The sequence below is a fragment of the Chlorocebus sabaeus genome, chromosome 6, assembly GCF_047675955.1.
Source record: "Chlorocebus sabaeus isolate Y175 chromosome 6, mChlSab1.0.hap1, whole genome shotgun sequence".
Classification (NCBI taxonomy): Eukaryota; Metazoa; Chordata; class Mammalia; order Primates; family Cercopithecidae; genus Chlorocebus; species Chlorocebus sabaeus.
In genome coordinates this window covers 16548239-16570197 of record NC_132909.1, presented here as the reverse complement: position 1 = coordinate 16570197, position 21959 = coordinate 16548239, and the positions used below count along the sequence as shown (strand labels likewise).

The 21959-nt window shown below is 45.0% G+C and overlaps 2 long non-coding RNA genes and 1 pseudogene across 5 annotated transcripts in view; 2 read left to right on the top strand and 1 right to left on the bottom strand.

Annotated features, from left to right (window-relative positions):
* LOC140711854 (uncharacterized) overlaps window positions 1-21959 on the top strand; it is a 591910-nt gene that overhangs the window by 453983 nt on the left and 115968 nt on the right. The gene's annotated exons all lie outside the window — the stretch shown is intronic.
* LOC140711849 (pregnancy-specific beta-1-glycoprotein 2-like) lies at window positions 1708-15444 on the bottom strand (annotated as a pseudogene).
* On the top strand, window positions 1990-20206 carry LOC140711850 (uncharacterized). Of its 3 annotated transcripts, XR_012093157.1 has the most exons (3): window positions 15539-16796; window positions 19215-19286; window positions 19385-20206. It is a non-coding gene; the product is annotated as an uncharacterized lncRNA (long non-coding RNA). The 3 variants fall into 3 exon arrangements; XR_012093156.1 differs by lacking the exon at window positions 15539-16796 and adding an exon at window positions 1990-2929 and having other exon boundaries at window positions 19215-20206; XR_012093155.1 differs by having other exon boundaries at window positions 19215-20206.

Here is a 21959-nt window from a genome sequence, read left to right as displayed (position 1 = left end):
TAGAAGTACCATATGACCCAGCCATCCCATTACTGGGTATATACTCAAAGGATTATAAATCATGCTGCTATAAAGACACATGTACAGGTGTGTTTATTGTGGCACTATTCACAATAGCAAAGACTTGGAATCAACCCAAATGTCCATCAGTGACAGATTGGATTAAGAAAATGTGGCATATATACACCATGGAATACTATGCATCCATAAAAAAGGATGAGTTTGTGTCCTTTGTAGGGACATGGATGTAGCTGGAAACCATCATTCTCAGCAAACTATCACAAGAACAGAAAACCAAACACCACATGTTCTCACTCATAGGTGGGAAGTGAACAATGAAATCACTTGGACTCGGGAAGGGGAACATCACACACCGGGGGCTATCACAGGGGTGGGGGGAGGGATTGCACTGGGAGTTATACCTGATGTAAATGAAGAGTTCATGGGTACTGACGATTTGATGGGTGCAGCACACCAACATGGCACAAGTATACATATGTAACAAACCTGCACGTTATGCACATGTACCCTAGAACTTAAAGTATAGTAATAATAATAATAAAAAAGAAATGTTATTCAAACTTAACAAGAAATAAAATTCCAATACATCATGCAAAATGGATGAACCTTGAAGACATTATGCTAACCGAAATTAGCCAGATACAAAAGGATAATTATTACATACTTCCATTTATAAAAGATATAATAGCCAGTTACATAGATACAGAAAGTAGAATGGTGAGTGCTACGGGTTAGGGGGAGAAGGAGTGAGAGTTACTATTTATTGGGTACAGAAGTGTAATGGTAGGAGGAAAAAGTTCCGGAAATGGATAGTGTGATGGTTACACAACACTAAATTGCACACTTAGAAATAGTTAATGATAAGCCTTATATTAGATATATAAATAGTGTCCTGGTAGTCTTATACTCTATAAATATACACTTTTTGGTATTGCCCGTTTCCTGCCATGCAGAGTTCCAGAGGTGAATCTCCCTATTTGTCCAAGTATGCATCACTCACTCTCCTCTGTGCTGTGTCCTAGTGCTGTGCCCACAGCCTCACACAGCCGATGACTTCAGAGCCAGGAAACAGCTCAAGAGTCGGCCCCGAGGTTCCCTCTCTTCTTATTTCCCTGCAACCTAGGCTTCACTTCAACTGGCAGCTCGATTTAGCCGAATTCAGGACAGGCCACCAGGGCTCTTTCTCCACACAAGCTGGTCCCACCCCAGGTGGAGTCAGGCAGGGCCAGACACCAGAGAAACCCGGAGCAGAGTAGGGAGCGGTCTGAGCTGCTCCTCTCTCATCCAGGGGACTTCCTCCTCATTTGGAGGAAAAATGTGAGCTTGTTTCAAACCTCAGATGTTCCTTGAAGCTCATGGAGTAGTAAAAGAAAACAAAGACGTGGTAGAAAGGGAAGTGTTGGTGACAGCGAGAAAAAACTTGTCCTTGAGGACTCTCCTTCTTGTCCCTCTGTGAAGCCTCTTCCACCACATCGGGCTCAGGACTGACAAATCCCCCTCCCTACCTTTCTCAGCCTGGACTCAAGTTCAGCCATGAGAAAACAGAAACACAAGGAGAAGAGAATCTGTAGAGAGAAATTGGGAGGGCTCAGGAGGAGAATTTGGGATTTGCTCCTGCCCATGGGACACAAGCTGGGAATAAAAAATGTTTTCCTGACTCTTCTCCGAAAGCCAGAGAGACTCTACCTAAAACCCTATAGCCAATGATGCAGGATCCACTTACGAGAGACTTCGATCATCTTGAATGTGGAACGTTCCCTGCCAGTGGCTGAGTTACGAGCAGAGCAACCATAGAGTCCGCTATGCATTGTAGTAATATGGGGGATAAAGAGCTCTTGTCCTGATTGCAGAAACTTCCCATTAATCTTCCAAGAATACTCTGCCGGTGGGTTAGAGTCCGCGAAGCAGTACAAGTGGAGCTTTTCTCCTGTATGGTAATTGGAGAATGGAGACACAATGCTGGGGACGTCTGGACCATCTGGAGTAAAGAGAATAAAGCCACAGGTGATGTCGTCTGAGGGAAGGAGATGCTCCTGGTCTCTTAAAGGTACCAGTGTCCCTCTGAGTCAAGACATACCCTTAAGGCCCAGCCAAACCGCTCCTGTGTTCACTGAGTCAAGGCCTGAGGTATTCACCTGTTTCTCCCATCACAGGATGCAGACCCCAAGTCTCCCATGATGAGAGTATCTCTTCACCTTATATTCTTGGTTAAGGCTGTGCCTACCCAGGTTTTCCCAGGGCAGGGAGTCATGGCCAGCTCGGGTGTCCAGAAATAAAAGTGTCTGTACTTGGACGTGAGAGAGACTGAGATGCCTGGCCTCTGGTCGTTTGGATTTTAGCTGGTGGCCTGGTCCACAGAGGAACCAAAGATACAAAGGACCTCCAGGGTGACTGGGTCACTGGGTATGCTACCAACTTGGTCCCGTATTTTACATTCATAGGGTCTTGTGTCATTTCTTGTGACATTCGCTAGAATGAGGATACTGTTTTTACCGAGTTCCTTTAGCCTGGGAACTGACCGGGAGGCTCTGACCATTTACCCATCACACATAGGTGTAGCCCTGAGTCTTAGGTTCACAGTTAAGGCTACAACATTCTTATTCTCCATGGGTTTGAAGTTGTTGCTGGTGATGTAAGACTTGGGCAGCTCCGCTGTGTGGATAACAGAGAGAAGATTGTCCTGTGTGGCACCTTTGATGCCTCCATAGTCATCCTTCAATCAGAGTTGGCATCTCCCACCTCTCAGCCCACTCGAGTCCTTGAAAGTCAGTAGCTGGTGCGTGTGTCACAAGACAGATACATGATGATCTAAGGGCTCAAAGACTCTGAGGCCGCCTGCTCTGTCTTAGGGAAGCACCGACTTTCTCAAGTGTGAATTGAGCAGCAGTGTTGGGTCATGGACAGACAGGTCAGTGGGACCCACAGCCCCTGGTACCCCTCCCAGTCCCTCTCTAATCAACTGTCTTGCTGGCTCACCTTGAGTTCCTTACCTGGAATATGCAACTGCTGGGCCCCTTCCAAATTCCATCTTACTTTGCCCCCCAGATATGATTTCTCTGCAGTTTCCATTTCCAAGGACATTCTAGAGATGAGTAATAATGGAACTTTCCATTGTACTGAAACCCTAAGATACTGAACAGCCTTGCCTGGGACTGGATGTTTCAGCAGAAATAAGACAGGGGAGACCAGAGACAAGCCTGGAGGTCAGTTCAGTCATCAGGCAGTGGAGGCACAAGGTGGGGCAGTTTTCTGCAGGTGTTTCATGATGACTTACTTGAGCCAGTGACCTCCAAAGACAGAGAAGAGTGCAAGGAATGATCTAGAAAGAGTGAAGGGGACAGGCAATAGCTGGTGACTTAGGAGCAGAACCATGTTCCCTATTCTGGATTCTTTAAGTTTCCTCTGCTTCTGCAGAGGACAGGTGAGGACTATGTGGATCTTTCCAGAAACACATGTGGACATTTGCAAATGCAGAACTGACTGGTGGAAAGGGTGGGAATGAACTTCTGGAAATCTGGTCCTCATGGACCATGTGTGTTTGATGTATATGAGACAAATTTGGGGAGAAGTTTTGCAAATATTTTCTTCCATTGGACACTCTCCTCTCTGATTCCATGGGTTTGACTACTCTAGGGACCTCATGTAAGTGAATTCCAGAGTGAATTTGAGAAGAGAGCTGCTGGGAGTGGGGAGAATCAGAAGTTTTTTGTGGGTGTGCAGTTTCTGTTATGCAAGACGAGGAAGTTCTAGAGATCTGCTGTACAGCTCGATGCCTATAGTTCACACAGATTGAGTATTTCTTATCCATAAGACTTAGGACAAAAAGTGTTTTGGATTTCTGACATTTTTTGATTCTGAAACGTTTTTCACATACTTGCTGGTGTAGCATCCCAAATCTGAAAGATTCAAAACCTAAAATGCTCAGGTGAGGGTTTCTTTTCAGCATCAGTTAAGTATGCAAAAGTGGGAAGTGATAGGCCAAATACTTTCCTGCCTTTTTTTTTCTTTCTTTTTTTTTTCTCTCACCACCTTTCTAGCTTGGTGATTAGTTTTTGGTCGATTTCGTAGTGGTCATGCGGCACTTGTATATTCTTGAAGGCTTTGGGATGTGAGAAATAATGACTGCTATTTTCTACGTCATCAAATCTTTCCACGTTTCCATGATTCCATCTTTTCCTCAGTTTCTGTGTTGTGGCAGTCATTAATAAGAGCCTGTCAGGTCAGATTTAGGACAGGTTTTTGTAATTCTGCAAAAAATGTTACTGGGATTCTGGTAGGGGTTGCGTTGAAACTGCAGCTCACTTTGGGTAGTATTGTCTTCCTAACAATATTGATTCTTCCAATCCGTGAAAATGAAATGTCTTTCCATATACTGATGTCGTCTTTAATGTCTTTCAGTAACGCTTTGTAGTTTTCAAGGTATAAACCTCAGACAGTTTTGATTAAACTTATTCCAAAATATTTTATTCCTTTTGATGTTAATGTGAATGGAAATTCTTTTCTTAATATCCTTTTACATTGTTCATTGTTAGTGTATAGTCTAAAGAATGATATAGAAAGAGTGAAGGGGACAGGCAAAAGCTGGTGGTTTTCAAGCAGAAACATATTCCCTGTCCTGGGTTTTTGATTTTCCCTCTCCCTTTGCAGAGGGCAGGTGACTCTTCCCTGATAGCCAGATAGACTTCACTGGAAAACATATTGCCAGTGCCCCAGGGACTCACTTACCAGGGACTATGATCCTCTGGATTATGAGATTTGTTCCAAAAGTGGCTGAGTTATGTATGAAACAGACATAGACCCCTCTACATGTTTTAGTGATTTGGGGATAAAGAACACTTGTGCTGATTGCTGGAACTTCCCATCAATCAGCCAAGAAAGCTCTGCCAGTGGGTGAGAGTCTGTGAGGCAGGAGAGCTTGAGGACTTCCCCTGTGTGCTAACAGGTGTACGGAGAAGAAATGGTAGGATCATCCAAGCCATCTGGAGCAAAGAGAATAAAGTCACAGATGATGATGTCAGAGGGAAGGGAAAATGCTGGTCTGTGGAAGGGCCACCTTGACCCTGTGAGCTAAGTCACAACACTGAAGTCCCAGTCAAATCCCTGCTGTGTTCACTGATCTGGACCCTGAGACGGTCACCTGTTTCTCCCATCATAACCTGTGGACCCTGAATCTCCCATGACAGGAGCAGCCTCTTCTCTCCCATTGTTGGTCAAGACTAAGGCTACTCTTTGTAGTCATGGCCAGCTTTGATGTCCAGGGGTAAAGGTCTCTGTACTTGCACCCGAGAGGGACTGGGAGGCCTGGCCTCTGGCCATGTGTATTTGGGATGGCAGCGTGGCTCACAGAGGAACAGAAGATACTCACAGACGGGATTCAGGGTGACTGGGTCACTGCGGCTGGAACTCACTGGGCTCTTCATTTCACATTCATAGGGTCCTGCGGTACGCCTTGTGACACCAAATAGAATGAGGGTCCTGTTGTTTTCGGACAGCTGCAACCTGGGACTGATAGGGAGGATCTGACCATTTATCCACCACCGGTAGCTTGCGTTCTGAGTGTCAGGATCACAGGATAAGGTCACAGTCTCCATGGCCTGCCTGGGGTTTAAGTTGCTGCTGGAGATGTAGGGCTTGGGAGTCTCCACTGTGCAGATAACAGAGAGAAGATTGCCCTGTGTGTCACCTTTGATTCCTCCAAAGACATTTTTCAATCAGAGTTGGCATTTCCCACCTTTCAGCCCACCCAAGTCCTTAAAAGCCCATATCAGGTGTGTGTGTTACAAGACAGACACATGGCAATCTGAGGGCTCAGAGATTGTGAGGCTGCCTGCTTTATATGAGAGAAGCACAGACTTTCTCATGTGTGAATTGAGCAGCAGTATTGGGTCATGGAAAGGCATGGGACCAGCAGTCACAGCCCCTAGTGCCCCTCTGAGTCCATCCCTCTCCAACTGCCTGCCTGGCCCACCCTGTGGTCCTCACCTGGAGCATGCAGTGCTGGAATCTTCTTAGTTTCAGTCTTACTTTGCCCCCCAAGATACGTTTTATCTACAGCTTCCCTTTCAAGGACATCCTAGAGATGGATGATAGAACTTCCCATTGTCCTTAAACCCTTTGGCTACTGGGAAGTCTGGCCTGGGACTGGGTACTTCAGCAGAAAAAACACAGAGGAGACCAGAGTCAAGCCTGGAGGTCTGTTCAGTCATTAGGCAGTGGCGCCACAAGGTGGGGCAGTTTTTCCAGCTGTCTCATAGTGACTGACTTGAGCCAGTGACCTCTAAAGATAGAGCAGAGTCCAAGGAATGACCTACAAAGAGTGACGGGGACAGGCAAGAGCTGATAGCTTTGGACCAAGACCATGTTCCCTGTTCTGTGTCCATGATGTTCCCTTCCCCCTGTAGAGGGCAGGTGAGGACCATGTGGTTGTTTCTAGAAATACATGTGGGTTTTTGAAAATGCAGAACTGACTGGGGGAAAGGGCGAACATGAACTGATGATGGAAGTCTGGCCTTCACGGACGATATGTGTTTGGTGGCTATTAGAACAATATTTGGGAAGAAGTCTTGCAGAAACTTTCTGTCATTAGACATTCTACTCTCTGATTCTATGAGTTTGACTACTCTATGTACCTCATCTCAGTGGATTCCAGAGTGAATCAGAGAGTAGAATAGTAGTGTTCAGGAGCTGGGGTCGGGGGAATAGGGCATTGTTCCATAGCTGTGTGGTTTCAGTTAGGCAGGTTGAGGAGGTTCTAGAGATCTCCTGTACAGCTTCATGCCTATAGTTCATACAGATAAAGTGTTCCTTATGCAGAAAGTTTAAAACCAAGCGTTTTGGATTTCTAACTTCTTTTTTTATTTTGGAATATTTGCAGTAGATGTACTGGTTTATCACCCCAAATCTGAAAAATTTGAAATCCAAAATGCTCCAGTGAGAACATCTTTTCAGCATCACATCAGTGGTCAGAAGCATTGGATTCTGGAGCATTTCAGATTTTGGATTTCTAGATGTGGGATGCTCAATTTGTAATACTGTAATTTTCCCGTTAAAAAGTTGTCAGGAATTTAGACCTCATGTTATGTTCTGACTCTAGTAACAAGACAAAAAAAAATTTTGAAGGAAACTTTAAAATGTTGTCATAAGTGGAAATTTTAACTGATGGTTCAAATATCTAAGATCAATTGCCGGTAGTAGTATTTCTCTTGATACCAAATTAAGATTTAGGTGTGGGGTGAATTCCAGCAGGATCAAATTATGCTCAAAGAAAGATGCCAAAGGTGATTTGAAATTAGCAAGTCCTTAAGTAGAAAGAGTCCCATTAAAAGGACAGAAATGGCCAGTGTGTCAATTACATAAAGGGAGGAATGATGCAGAATTAAAAGAAGTGATGTGTGTTATGTTAGTAAATATAGAAAGAACTCCCTGTTTCTAATTTCTGTGCAGAGTTAGGAAAAATGGGGAGGAACCCAAAACAGGTATGTGAAATGCTTTCTTCATTTTCTGTTAACCTCAGGAAATACAACTAGAGTTTCAGTTTGTGTGAATTAGGAAGAGTCTAAGTGAGACGCCAATGGCTCATGTGTCCCCCACACGAACAACACCAACTTATGAAAATGGCATCATCAGGAGGAAACAATCATATGTGGCACAGGCAGTAAAACCATCAGATAGCAACCTCTGGCCACCTCCAACAGGTCCCCGACACCACCAGTATTCCCATTACATGTATGTTACAGCCTTGGTAGTTGTCCCACAACTACAAAATTTAAAAATTGCTATTGTCAATACAAAATGTTAAATATGAAGTAGAATATGTTGTCCCACTTTTTTCCCCCACTCTTTTTGAACTTTCCTGTTTCAGTTTTGGAAGTTTCTATTGACACATCCTCAAGCTAGGCAGTCCTTCCTCTGCTGTGTGCATTCTACCAGTAAGCATCAAAAGCATTCTTCATTTCTCTAACAGCACTTTTTTTTTTTTTTTAATTTCTGAGATGGAGCCTCGTTCTGTTGCCCAGACTAGAGTGCAGTGGTACGGTCTTGGCTTACTGCAAGCTCCACTTTCGGGGTTCACACCATTTTCCTGCCTCAGCCTCCCGTGTAGCTGGGACTACACACGCCTGCCACCGCGTCTGGCTATTTGTTTGTGTTTTTAGTAGAGTTGGGGTTTCACCGTGTTTGCCAGTATGGTCTCGATCTCCTGACCTCGTGATCCACCTGCCTCACCTTCCCAAAGTGCTGGGATTACAGGCGTAAGCCACTGTGCCAGGCCATCTCTGAGGGATTTCAATGGGTTGTTGACTTTTGAGTTTGTTCAGCTGTTTACTTACTGTTAGAACAGAGTGACAAATTTCAAGCTTGTCGTATGCCTGACGGGAAACCAGAAGTCTCTAGGAAGTGACCGGAGAATGTGAACTCCATAGTAGGCTGAGAATGGAGTCACAAGTGAAATGGGTGAAATAAGCCCATTGGTTTTGGAGACTGCAGGCCTGTCCAGCCTCTGACACCCTGGTGAGTCAGTGCAACGATTCCAACAGTGACACAAAATTAGCACGGTTGACTCCATCTGGCATCTAGTCTCAGGTTGGCTGTCCTCACTCATTCCTGGACATAGGCCAGGCTAACCATGGGAGGAATGTAGTTTATGGTTTAACTTTGAAGAAACAATAATAATAGTTCCTCGATAAAACTAATACCCTTATTTTGCCCAGGGACTGCCTTTGTAAAACTGGTGAAAAACCATGAGAGTAAGATTATAGGAGGGAACTGAATTCTGCTAAAGTGCAGGCACAGTTTCCACATCCCTTACTGCTCAAATGTCATTTGGTCAGAGTTTACAAAATTTGTAAGTAATTGCTCCAATAGATAACATCACTATTGTAGAACCTGAGGTTGGTGTTTTGAGATGTTTCTTATTCTTTGCATTCTGTCAACCTGCTGACCTCATCCATACCCATGACTAATGGCTCAGTCAGTCCCGTGGTCCCCACCTAGAGGCGGATTCAAGCACAAATGGATCATTTCCCTCCGCCCACATGATTCCATCATCAAACAATCAGCAGTACCCATTTTTTAGTCCTGTGTCCCTGAAACTATCCTTGAAAATCTCTAACCCGTGATCCACTAGGGAGGCTAATTTAAGTAATAATAAACCTCTGTCCTCCTGTTTGGCAGACTTGGACTTATTAAAATCTTTCTTTACTGCAAATCACCATCGGGATAAATTGTTTTCTTTTTTTGCGCAGGAGGCCAGAAGAACTTGTTTGGGAATTATAAGAGTGGATGGAGGAGCTGCCTTTCCCTGTCCCACGGTCTTGTCCACAGATCAGCCTCACAAAGGGAAAGATCCCTGGATGGGGCTACAGTGGAAGATCATTCTCTTAGTGACCTGGGGACATTGGCTCGAGATGAAGCTTTTCAGGAGTGGAAACTCCAGTTGATTTCTGTGCCTTTCCTATTTCCTGGGAGGTGGGCCAGGTCACAGTGTTAGCAGGAAGGGAACAGAACAGTCAGCCTAGTTAGAGGGAGTGTCTGGGGAAGGCCTAGGGATGGAGGAAGAAGCTGTGCAGGACAGGGCTTGCCAGGTAGAATGAAGTGGGAGGAAGATGAGGGACACAGAGAAGCAGAGAGAGGCGGAGACAGCATGACAGTGAACAGTGGGGCATACAGTGACTTCAGTGACGCCAGGGACCAGGTGCTCCCGTTTCCACAGTCCAGGACCAGGGAGCCCTGAAAACCCTCCAGTGGCCAAAGAGCTTCAGAGTAACACATGAAGTGGGATGGCTTTAGGGGCAAGAGGAAGTGGGGGGATGAAACGTGAGTGTCAGCCTCTGAAGGACAAGGGACAGGTGTGGCGAGAATTTCCTAGGATTCTGCATCCAAGATCCAGTCTCTAAAGAGGTTATGGATCATTCGTTTCTTCATTCAATTCCTTCATTTGTTATGTGAGAGCTCCTGAGTGTGTGTCTCTCACTGGACTTGTGCTGGTGCAGGGTGTGAGTGGGGAATGAAAACAAGGTCCTCTCTTTTCTCCTGTCGCGCCAGTGACATGGACACTTTGGGAAACACAGGATTTCAGGTTCAGTGATAGGGGTTAAGATCTGAGGGGGACGCCTGGACATTTTTTGCACTAACTCTGATGGTTGAGGCAGGTGATTTAGTTCTGGAGTGCAGACTAATCAGCTGACCATTTGCTCTCACTCCTCTGATGTTTGGATGCCTAAGAAGAGAGGATTTGAGCCAATAAATGACTACAGGGTCATTGGAACCCAATAAGCCCTCACTTCTGGTGGAGGAGAGGATGGACCTGTGGCTGCAGACAGACCTCATGTGACCCTGATCTGCCTTTTGTGTTTGTGTGACTCTGGTTCAGTGACTGTGCCTTCCTGTGCCTCAGTTTTCTCTCAGTCAAATAAGCTAAATGGCAAATGGACTGTGGCTTTTCATGCTATCTGTGAATAAATTGTAAATTCTTCACAGTCACCTGACCTAATGCTTGGCACAGTGGAGGTGTTCACACAAACAGTATTTATTATTATTCACTTCCATGAGAGAGCACCTTTAGGTCAGATCCCTGTGGATAAGCTGCTGTCAGGTACATTTTCTCTCTTCTGCTTCTGCTTCTGCTTCTGGGGACATTAGACTTTCTGTGGAGTGTCCTAAGCCTCACAATGCAGTTGGCTGATGGCCTACAAAGCTTGTCTTTCAGTCCTCTCTACTCTGAGTGTCAGGTGAAGAAAGCTCTGTCCTTGACCAGATGAGGTTCTGAGGGCTGAGCCCTGGCTAGTGAGCAGCTCCATGAGACACAGTCCTCAGACAGCTGGTGAATCCTTTGTCCCAGTAAGCCCTGCCACAACCCAGCCCTGGCACAGGCTCCTCAGCTTTATCTGGAGTAAGGATTTAGGGACGGGGTCTGGGGTTGAGGCTTCTTGGGCTGAGCTTCTCTGAGAGTATCTCAGGGGGCCTCTTAGGCAAAGCCCTGCTCAGTTCTCCAGGGTCTTTCTCAGGGTCAAGTTTATGAAGAGGGCATGAGGTACTTGGCTGAGACTGATCTCCTCCTGCTGAGCACCCCCCATCATTATGTCCTTCCTGTGCAGCAAGTGTCTGCAGGGTCTGGAGACAGGAAAGGAATTCTGATCTGTTGTAGTTTGTCTCCTCTGTGTGTGTCCTGCACTAAATGCTGAAGCCCCAACATGGGACATAACGCAGGGAGGGACATAGGCACAGTCTGGGCCTGACCATCCTGTGTGTGCAAAGTAGAAGTGACCCCCACTCCCCAACACCCAGGGATCATGTGGAATCACTCACCGTATAAGGTGAAATGTCCAGTTACTCTTTCAGTCCTATCACGTCGCTTTATGATGATTTCTACGGTGTAGGATCCTGCGTCCTTCTGGTTCACACTCTGGATCATCAGGGATGCATTGGAATATACTCTTTCTCGTCCACTGTATGCGGGCCCAAATACAATTCTTTCAGTGTCTATTGCATATGCTGTAATGTAATGCTGGAGGTCCATTATTTGCCCTTTGTACCAGATGTAGGCAGCAGGATTCTGGGGCAAATTGTGTACAAGTAGAAGAACATCGTTCCCCTCGGAAATGTTGGTTGGCTGAGCTTCAATTGTGACTTGGGCAGTGGTGGGCGAGTTCCAGAAGATTAAAAGTGATGCTAGGAGGTGGAGAGAGCATCAGTCAATATTGAGACCTATGTATTGGGGTGAAAAGATGGGGTCATGCGTCCTGAGAAGATCTCTTCAATCATCAACCTTGAAGACACACACACATACACACACACACAATCCACACATACCTCTTTTTGTGTGTGTGTGTGTGATTGTGTGTTTGTGTCCTACTGTCCTACTGTCCTACTGGGTGAAGGTCAGCGGCGTGACCCCCATTCCTTCAACACTTCTGACCTCGGTATTTTTCTGTTTGGAATTCTCTTCCCCAGAGGTCTGCATGGCTCCCTCCACACTGCCCTCAGGTCATGCTCACATCAGGGCATCCTTAGACTTCTTTCCTGATACCTCCTTCAGAGACTCTGGGTCTTCCCTTTCTGACCTTTCCCTGCTCTGCTCCCTCCAGAGCTCTTGTCAACACCTGACCTCACATTCTAGATCTCTTTGCATGTCTGTCTTCTTCCCCATGAGAGCATGAGCTCCGTGAGGACAGGGACTTTTATGATCTTGGTTGCACCCCAGTGCCTGGGACAGGCTGCAGACTCCTGCAGATATGAGGGTTCGAAGGGCCCTCCATGCCTGGGGTGTTTTTTTTCTTTCCTCAATTGTTGAGGTTTTTGGTGAGGACAGTGTTTCATGCCCTGCTTACATTTTCATTTGAAGTGCAATCTGATAATAGTTATTATTATCATTTTTCAAAATGTGGTGTCCAGTGATGATTAACCAGGAAACCAGAACACTTGAGATTTTCCTACCTCTTACCAATTCCGGTTCAATGTGATTTTCCTGTTTTGACCCCGTCCCTCTTGCGTATATTTTTCCCTATCCAGGCTCCAACAGAGCCTTCTTTCCTGTATTTTTTTTTTTTTTTTTTGAGACAGAGTCTCTTACTGTCAGCCAGGTTGGCATGCAGTGGCACAATCTCCGCTCACTGCAACCTCTGCCTCTTGGGTTCTTGCAATTCTCCTGCCTCAGCCTCTCAAGTAGCTAGGATTACAGGAGCACACCACCACACCTGGTTAATTTTTTGCATTTTTAGTAGAGACGGGGCTTCAGTGTGTTGAGCAGACTGGTCTTGAACTCCTGACCTCATGATCCACCCACCTCAGCCTCCCAAAATGCTGACTTTCATTTTTAAGAACCCCATCCTCTCAAGGAGACCCCATCCAATCATTCTGCTTCCTCCTCCTGTCCTCTCCGAGGAAGTTCTCTCCTCACCTGTGAGCAGGAGCTCCTTCCAGGTGATGTGCAGTGTGCAGGAAGGGGCTGAGAGGGGCCCCGTGGCCTGTGCTGCCTGCATGTTCTCCTCTGTGGAGATGAGCCTGGGATCCAGAAACTTTCTGAGCACGGCTGTCAGCTGTGCTGTCCTTCCTCTTTCTGTGCTGAGCCTCTTCCCGGGGCAGGAGCACTTCTCAGGCTCATGGGCGGGGTCTGTGCCCAGGACACCCCTCTGTCCCCACCTCTCAGTCCTGCCTCCTTGTCCCTCCTTCTCTATTTCCTTTTGTCTGTGTGTCAGGTCCCTGGGAACTGTGGAGGCCTCTGCCTTTTTCAGCAGTGATTATGTCAACAAACCTCGATGCACACTATGTGCAGAAACACAAACACACACACAAAAGAGACACACACAGACACACACGGTCGCACACATACCCTGTAGGTTGGGCAAGCACAGTCCTGCACCTCAACCTCCTGCTATCCCCATGGGTCTGGGTCGGGGTGCACATTTGTGCCCTTTGCCCTCTTTCATCCCCATCTAGCTCTCCCCTTCAGTGCAGGAGGCTGGAGCTGCACCAGGTCCCTGTCACAGGGACACCCCATTGTGCTGTGGGTGAGCTGTGTGTTGCCTGGTGACAGGGACCATTCCTTTCTCTAATTGTGTCTAGCTTGGCTGTAGCTTCCAAGGATGGACATTCAGGACCTGGGTGTCCCACAGTAAACTGTCCTTCCTGGAGGTGTGCAGGGTGAATCTCTCATGCCTCTTGGGAGGAGAGGCCTGTGCTGGTTTCTCAGAGGGGGCTGTGAGTCCCATGGTCAGAGGACAGTTCTCAGTCACTCTATTGCTCCCTGGGGACTGGTGGCTGAGCTGGGGCTCAGGGTTTCTCATTTCTTCCTGACCATCTTTTGTGTCCTCTCTTCTGTGCCCAGCTGACTGTACTGTGGTCAGCACAGTACACTTCCCCATGGTGGTGCAGGAGGAAGTGGGGAGTTACCGAGGAACCCCGTGGAACATGGCTCATTGAGACACAGGAAGGGGAGCCTGGGACAGAGCAGGGGTTAAGAGCTGGAGATATTCATCCCGACTTACTCCGTGATCATGATGGGCTCAGCCCTCCATGTGCTGACATAGCCAGGGGTCTGTCCTAAGGGTTTTGAATTGGCGAAGCTACTCTCTGTAGAGGAGTAACAGGCTGTCGCCAGAGATACTGTTTGGAGGGACGTTGCTCACCCCTGAGAGGGCAGGTGAGGGTGAGTTGTGTTCTGGGAGCAAAGAGCAGTAATACCCCCTTCTCGCTGCAGGGACACAGGAGAGTTCTGTCTTCCCAAGGGACAACCGGGGGTAGGTGGCCACATCCTGGATGGTGCCTGTGTGTGACCATCACACGGGCTCTGAGCCCCACGGGGTGCAGCGGGCAGGCAGGTCACAGGGTGCCTGACTGATTCCCAGGGAGGCTGTGGACCCTCAGGCAGCCGCTTTTCTGTGTCAGCGCTAGGCTTGGCCTGGGATGCCCCAGAGAACAGGACACATGGAGCAGGGGCGGGCATTTAGGGAGCAGTGACAGAAAGAGTTGATGAGGATGGAGGGAGGTCACGAGGGGAAAGCGCGCAATGTGGCTTCGCGTGCACCAGCGCTGCCCTGGGAGATGTCTTTTTAGCTGAGCCCAGGGAAGGAGCAGGTGTGTGGGGCAGGAGCTGCCTGCAGAGGGAGTGGTGTTAGGCTGGCGGCCACCAGGTCAGGGAGGAGCTGACAGAGTCCATGTGGGGAGCATGGAGGACGTTGAGGTCTTGGGCCGAGGTGACCCTGGTGAGGGTGGACCCTGCTTGGCTATGGGTTCTGCTGAGGGACGTCGGCATCCCCTGGGAAGGCTCCAGGCTGGAGGGACTCTGCCGCCCTCTGGTGGACTGGAAGGGAAGTGTGGGTGGCCGAAGTCCCTGCCAGGCTGCGTGTTTTATTCCACAAGGATCTGCACATTTCACGCGAGGTCACACATATGTTATGTTACAGCTCCATCACCTTCCAGCCCCGTGAGTCCCATTCCCTGTGGCTCCACGTTGACTGTTCTCCCTCTTTCACAATCGGATGTCCCGAACGCAGATTTTTGTCACCTTCTGTGAGTTTGTGTGTATGTGCAGTAGGCGGCACTGTGTGTACCCTGGGGGCAGTGATGTCTGGGGCTGAGCACTGCACATGGGCTTGGGAGCTTCCAGCTAACTTGATTGAAAAAGTGATACGTTTCATGGAAACACTGGGTCAGATGATGTATTCATGGGCTTTAGCTGCTAAAACAAACAACTTAGCCTCGGTGAATTAAATAATAGAAATCGATTTTTCACAGTTCTGTGAATTATGTGCTATTTTAACCACTTTAAAATGTGCAATCAAGTGGAATTAGCCACATACACAGTGTTAAGTTCCCATCACCATTGTTTTTCATAGAAAATTTTTGTCATTTTAAACTGAAACTTTGTATCATTGAAACAATAACTCCCTGTATTTTCCACCCTAGACCTTGATCGTCTCTACTCTATCTCTATGAATTTGCCTATTCTAGATGTTTCATGTACATGAAATTATATATATATATATATATATATATATGTTATTTAGTTTCTGACATATTTCACTTAGCATAGTGTTTCCAAAGTCGATGCATGTCCCAGCGGATGTCAGAGCTTCCTTCCTTTTTATGGCAGATTTACATCCTGTTGTATGTGTCACCACATTTGTTTATTGATGTGTTGATGAACACTTGGATTGTTTTCATATTTTATTTTTTATGAGTAATGCTGCAATCAACAGTCCCATGCAAGTACCTATTTGAGTCCCTGGTTCAGTTTTTTGGGAACATATCTAGGAATGGGTGCTCTTTTATATGAGAATTCTATGATTATCTTCTTGAGGAACAGCACATCTGTTTCTCCTAGTAGCTGTACCTTTTTCTAATCTCACCAGTAATGTATGAGGATTCCAAATTCTACATAAGCCTTTCACTTGTTATTTAACATTTTAAAAGAATGGTAGCCATATTTGTAGGTGTAGTGTGGTATCTCCTTGTGGCTTTCACTTTGTATTTTGCTAATGACTATGATGTTGAGTTTCTTTTCATGTCCCTCTTGATGATTTGCATATCTTCTTTGAGGAAATGTCTATTTGCGTCCTTTGCCCATTTATATAAATTGGTGGTTTGTCCTTTTGTTATCCAGTTGTAGCAGTTCTTTATCTATTCTGGGCATGAAATCATTGTCTATGTCATTTGCAACTATTATGTGTCATTCTGTGTTTGGTCTTTTTATTTTCTTGATAATATCTTTGATGCACAAAAGCCTTGCATCTTTAGCCCAATTTATCTATTTTTCTTTTTTGTTTCTCATGCATTTGGGTCATCCCTGAGAATCCATGGCACACTTGAGGTCATTAAGTTTTACCCCTATGTCTTTTTCTAAGATGTTTTTATGGTTATAGATCTTATAATTAACTCACTGATCCATTTTTAGATAATTGTTTGACATGGTTGGAAGTATAGTTCTCTACATTTATTGTCTTGCATGTCGCTACCTAGTTATTTCTGCACCATTATTTGAGGGACAGTGAGCTCCTTAATGAGAAGACATTGCTTTGGAACACAATGTTGTCAGAGGAGTTGTGTTCATCTCTACTTCTTTATTTTTGGTACAGTTTGGATCTCTGTTTGACATACTAGATATAGAAATCTTTGTTCATTCTCTTGGTTCTGGTTTGGCTGACCTGTCAGCTGGAGCTGGAGGACATGCCTTGCAGAGGAGTGATCCCCATGGGAAAGAGCAGGGCTCAGCAGAGTGAAAGCAGCTGAGACCCCGAGAAGCCAGTGAGGTCTGACTCTTAGAAGCCAAAGACCAACAGGTGGGTGTCCTCAGGGGCAAATGGACTGCACTGGTACCCATTCCAGTGTACTGGAGAAAGGTAAGATTCTTTGGATATTCCATTTTCTCTCTCAGCTCTTCAGCAGGAGATTTGGGCCCTGGGCTGGTACTGTCCTGCAGCAGGGACAGGGTGGACAGGGATGGCTGCATATCAGGCCTAAGTCCATGTCATCCTCTCAGGCATTGCCACTGAAGATGGAGAATTTTGTTCAGAGGCCCAGCCTGGGCACATGGGAGGAACCACCTTATTAAAATTAATTTAAGAAAACAGTATGCATGCTTTATTCTTCTAGAATAATTATTAATGTCATGTTTTACAATGTATCTCTTAAAGGAATGGTGAGAATCATCTACATAATATATGTTTTAGTTGGTCTTTTCTATAATTGCAGCTTTCACATGTTCTTATAGAAACCATTTCCTTTGGGAACACACAGGCAGTATCTCTGTGTTCATTTCTACTGGGAAATGTTTATGCAGGGTGGAGAGAGTCACATTTCCTAATGAGAGATCGAAAGCATTTGACTATCAGAAAAAGTGTTGAAATTCTGTGGATATGATCATAGTGTTGCAGGTGGAAGTCAGTTTAAGGGGGTATCAGGCAAAGCAGTTTTGAAAGTCTTTTTTATTTTTATTTTTGTTTTTTACAAAACCATGGGCAGAAGCCACCACCTGGACCCACCACATGTTGGAATGGATGAGGGACAGAAATGGAGCTCAGTAAATTGAGAATGAAATCCAGGAGTGGGGAAGAGGTTTGAGAGGTCAACGGGTGTGAGAGGTGAATGGGTGAATGATGAATGTTCAAAACATCTTCTTTCTCCATAATAAGAGAGCATTTAGTCCCCTGAGCCAGACAGTGTCCAGGCCAGGGGGAGCAGGATGTTGTCAGCTCTCCTGGTCAAAAGTGAGACTCCAGCAGTGTCCAATTACTTCATCCAGTTTGGGATTTATTCCTATTTTAAAAATGATTCAACAGTATGCAGTTTTGAAAATATACAAAAATCCCTATACTACCATTCAAAGATAGACAAGATTGCCCTAAGATGGTGAAAGAATCAGAATGGGGTTTGGGTTTACATTGTGTATTTTTTTATCCCAATGTCTACAGAATTCCCTACATCAATTTTTTAACATAACCCAGTGTGTGTCATTCCCTTTCACATTTACAGACATTTCCAGTTCATGGTTACAGACCCTTGGGTAACCCACACTCTTCCTGCTGTGAGGTACAGGCAGCCATGTGGCATCACCTCTAAACATGTTTTCTGGGACATCAAATTGCTGATTAAGTAAAAGTCATTTCAATAGATATTGAAGACCTCCATTTTACCCCTCTCACACTTGTAATTTTGCTACCAAGAGGTGATAGATTTTAGTGGTGATTTGCTTTTGTAGATTAGTGTAGATTAATGCTTCTACCAGGGGCAATTTTTGCGTTCAGAAAAGCATTTGGCAAAGTCTGGAGACATTACTGGTTGTCAGAGCTGGGGGAGGGAGTGCTGCTGGCCTTGATTGGGTAGAGTCCCCAGATAGTGCTGAACATTCTGAAGCTCGCAGAGCCCCACCAGCATGACCACTACAAAGTTCAATGCTGAAGTTGAGTGGAGAGCCCTGATATGCCTCCCCTAGCTTCCCTGGAGATTTTTACCTTTTTCTTCCATCAGTCTCTACCACTTTCTCACCTCAGCTTGCTCCTTGAAACTTTGTGCCCTCCGCTTGAACTTTCCCTTAGTTTAAGACCTGCTGTAATCTCTAGACTTCCTTGACCCCTTTCTAATCCTCAGCAGGGTGTCCTCTAGAAGGGATCCTCGCCTTTCCTGGAGCTTCCCAGGATCCAGATGCCCCTGCCCTGTGTGGGCACCAGGGATATGGCTGTGTGCCTGTGTCCCTAAAGGTCCTGTCACTCAGGACATTTGTGTGAGAGCAACTGAGGTGATATTACCCTCCCCTACTTTTTCTGGAACATAAAAATATGTACAAACCTTGTAGAGTAAAATTTCTCGATGCATATGAAAATTGAAAAATTATATATTTTTGCCTTCCAAACTTTACTGGGAAAAATTTATCACACTACCAGTCTTGAAAAATGACGCCTAATCAGGGTTATTCACTGTATTGTTTGTCTAACAGCAAAATATTGGGAACAACCTAGACTTTCACCAGCACGATGCTAATTCAACAGATTACCTTATATCTACACAATAGAATACAATACAGTTGCATTAAAAGTAGAGAATCTTTCAGCTATTCATATGGAAACACCTCCATGTTCTATTTTAATTATGGCACCTAAACATCACAGAACAAGATGTAGTTTTTGTACTAGATGTGACCTTAGAACATTATTTTTACTGTTTTTTTTTTTTTTTTTTTTTTTTTTTTTTTTTTTTTTAAGAGAGAATGTGTCACTCTTATACCCAGGCTGAAGTGCAGTGGCGAGTTCATAATTGACTGCAGCCTCAACCTTGTAAGCTCAAGCAATACTCTTGTCTCAGTCTCCTGAGTAGCTGGAATCACAGGCATATGCCACCATGCCTAACTAATTTTTTGTGTTTGTTTCTCTAGAGATGGGGTTTCACCCAGGCTGGTGATATCCCAGGCTGGTCTCCAACTTCTGGGCTCAAGTGATCTACCCACTTTCCCTCCCAAAATGCTGGAATTATAAGCAAGTGTCATCACACCTGATTGTGCGTTTTGTTTTTTTTTTTTTCCAAATTGGACTGCAGTCTACTCACTCATCTCTTTCCCCATCAGGTGATTTCTATTTTTCCTCTATTTCTCTACCATATGTCCATGCCAAAATCCACATGTATTTGCTTTTGTTTAGAATTAGATTTTTTTTTTTTTTAAAGAGAAGCCTTAGGAATGGTCTCCTAGCTGATTTTCAGGATTCTAATCTTCACTGTCTAAGCCATAGGTTTACAATTCTGGATACTGATTAGACTCACTTATAGGGCATTTAAAGCCTACCAATGCCTGTACCATCCCTCAAGTGTATCTGATTTGGCTGATGTGCGGTGTTGTCCAGGGATTGGTTGTTTATAAATGCTTTCAAGGAAAAGTGTCATTTTGCAGTGGAGGAACTTTAGCCCAGTGATCAAAGTTAACATCCACAGTAATCAGAGATAACAATAAGGTAGGAGATCACCCCACATATTGTCTTATGCCCAATTTCTGCCTCCAAAGAAAGAAGAAGTAAAAACTAAAAGGCAGAAATGAAATCCACAGGCAGACAGCCCGGCACCGCACCCTGGGCCTGGTAGTTAAACATGGACCACTGACCTAATTGGAACAGAACAAACCTGCACATTGTGCACAGGTACCCTACAACTTAAAGTATTAAAAAAAAAAAAAAAAAAAGGATGAGTTTGTAGGGACATGGATTCAGCTGGAAACTATCATTCTCAGCAAACTATTACAAGAACAGAAAACCAAACACCGCATGTTCCCATTCATAGGTAGGAATTGAACAATGAGAACACTTGGACACACGACGGGGAACATCACACACCGGGGTCTGTTGTGGGGTGGGTGGAGGGAGCATTAGGAGATATATTAGGTAAATGATGAGTTAACGGGTGCATCACACCAACATGGCACATGTATACATATATAACAAACCTGCACGTTGCACACATGTACCCTAGAACATGAAGTATAAAAAAAAATTTTAAAGACAAAGGAAATTTTAAAAAAAAAGAAAATTACGGTTATTGAGACTAATGGTAATTCTTTAAGTTTTGGTCATATTCTCACCTAAGTGAGAGTACAGACACTCCAAAAAAGAACCACACATGCTAGATGTCATATACTCCCACTGAAAATTTAAGGAAGCAGATAGCTCTCAAAACAGATCATATTTTTCTGTAAAAAGAAGATTCCAGTCTACCTGAGTGAGCATAATAAGGAAGTCCCCTCTGCTTTAACATTTACCAAAAAAAGTGACCTGAAGCACTCTGATGTTAACCAATCAACTTATCTCTATGGCTTTGTTTACTGATCCGCATTTGACAAAACCCACTGTTATGTTATTGTATTGCCTAGGAGGAGTCATCACTGTGTCTGTAGAGGGAGAGCTGTCCCAAATCATAAATGACAAATAAAAGCCAATTCCATATATAACTAAATTAGTTGTAATTTTGTTTTGTCACACATGTTCACAGCAAGCAATGTGCAGAGGAGTCTCTCAGGCTGTATCATTCTCACCCTGACCCTACTGCCTTTCTCTTTCACTTACAAGGACCTTTATGATGACATTGGGAGCCACTCAGATAATCCAGAATAAGCTTTCCATCTGAAGATAATCAACTGCATCACTGTTGAACAGTGCTTTTTCCAAGAAAATTAATGTATGTGTTCCAAGTGTTAGGATGCGGAACTTTTTTTTTTTTTTTTTTTGAGAGAGAGTTTCACTCATGTTGCCACAGCTAGAGTACAGTGGGGTGATCTCAGCTCACTGCAACCTCCACCTTCCAGGTTCAAATGATTCTCCTGCCTTACCCTCCCAAGTAGCTGGGATTACAGGCGCCTGCCACCACGCTCAGCTAATTTTTGCATTTTTAGTAGAAACAGGGTTTCACCATGTTGGCCAGGCTGGTCTCGAATGCCAGACCTCATGATTTGCCTATCTCATTCTCCCAAAGTGCTTGGATTAAAGGCATGAACCACTGCACCCAGCCCAGATGTGGACGTTTCTAAGAGGCCATTATTCTGTCTCATACAGGTCACTTTCACAAACATTCCCCACAATAAAAATATGTTTTGCCTTCCTTCCATGTCTTAGTTTTCTGTCTACACAAACCACAGTGAAACATACTAACTCAGCTATGAAGGGGCTGGATGACCCTAGGACACTCGTTTGACCTCCCTCAGCTTCTCTCCTCATCTGAAGTGTAAGGCTGACTCTTACTGCATCAGAAAATGACAGTGGAAGAGTAAATTGACGTGTGTAAGACATTAGTCACAGAGCCTGGTATCTGATGAGCCCTCGGTAAACATTCCTTTCATTTCTTTCCTTTCACCATCCCATTTTCTTGTCCTCACTCATCTTCTCCTTCAACTCCTTACTCTTCAGTAAATTTCTCAGTCTAACCTGCCAATTGAAGAAGCCACACTACCCATTCTCTCATGACTCTGATGG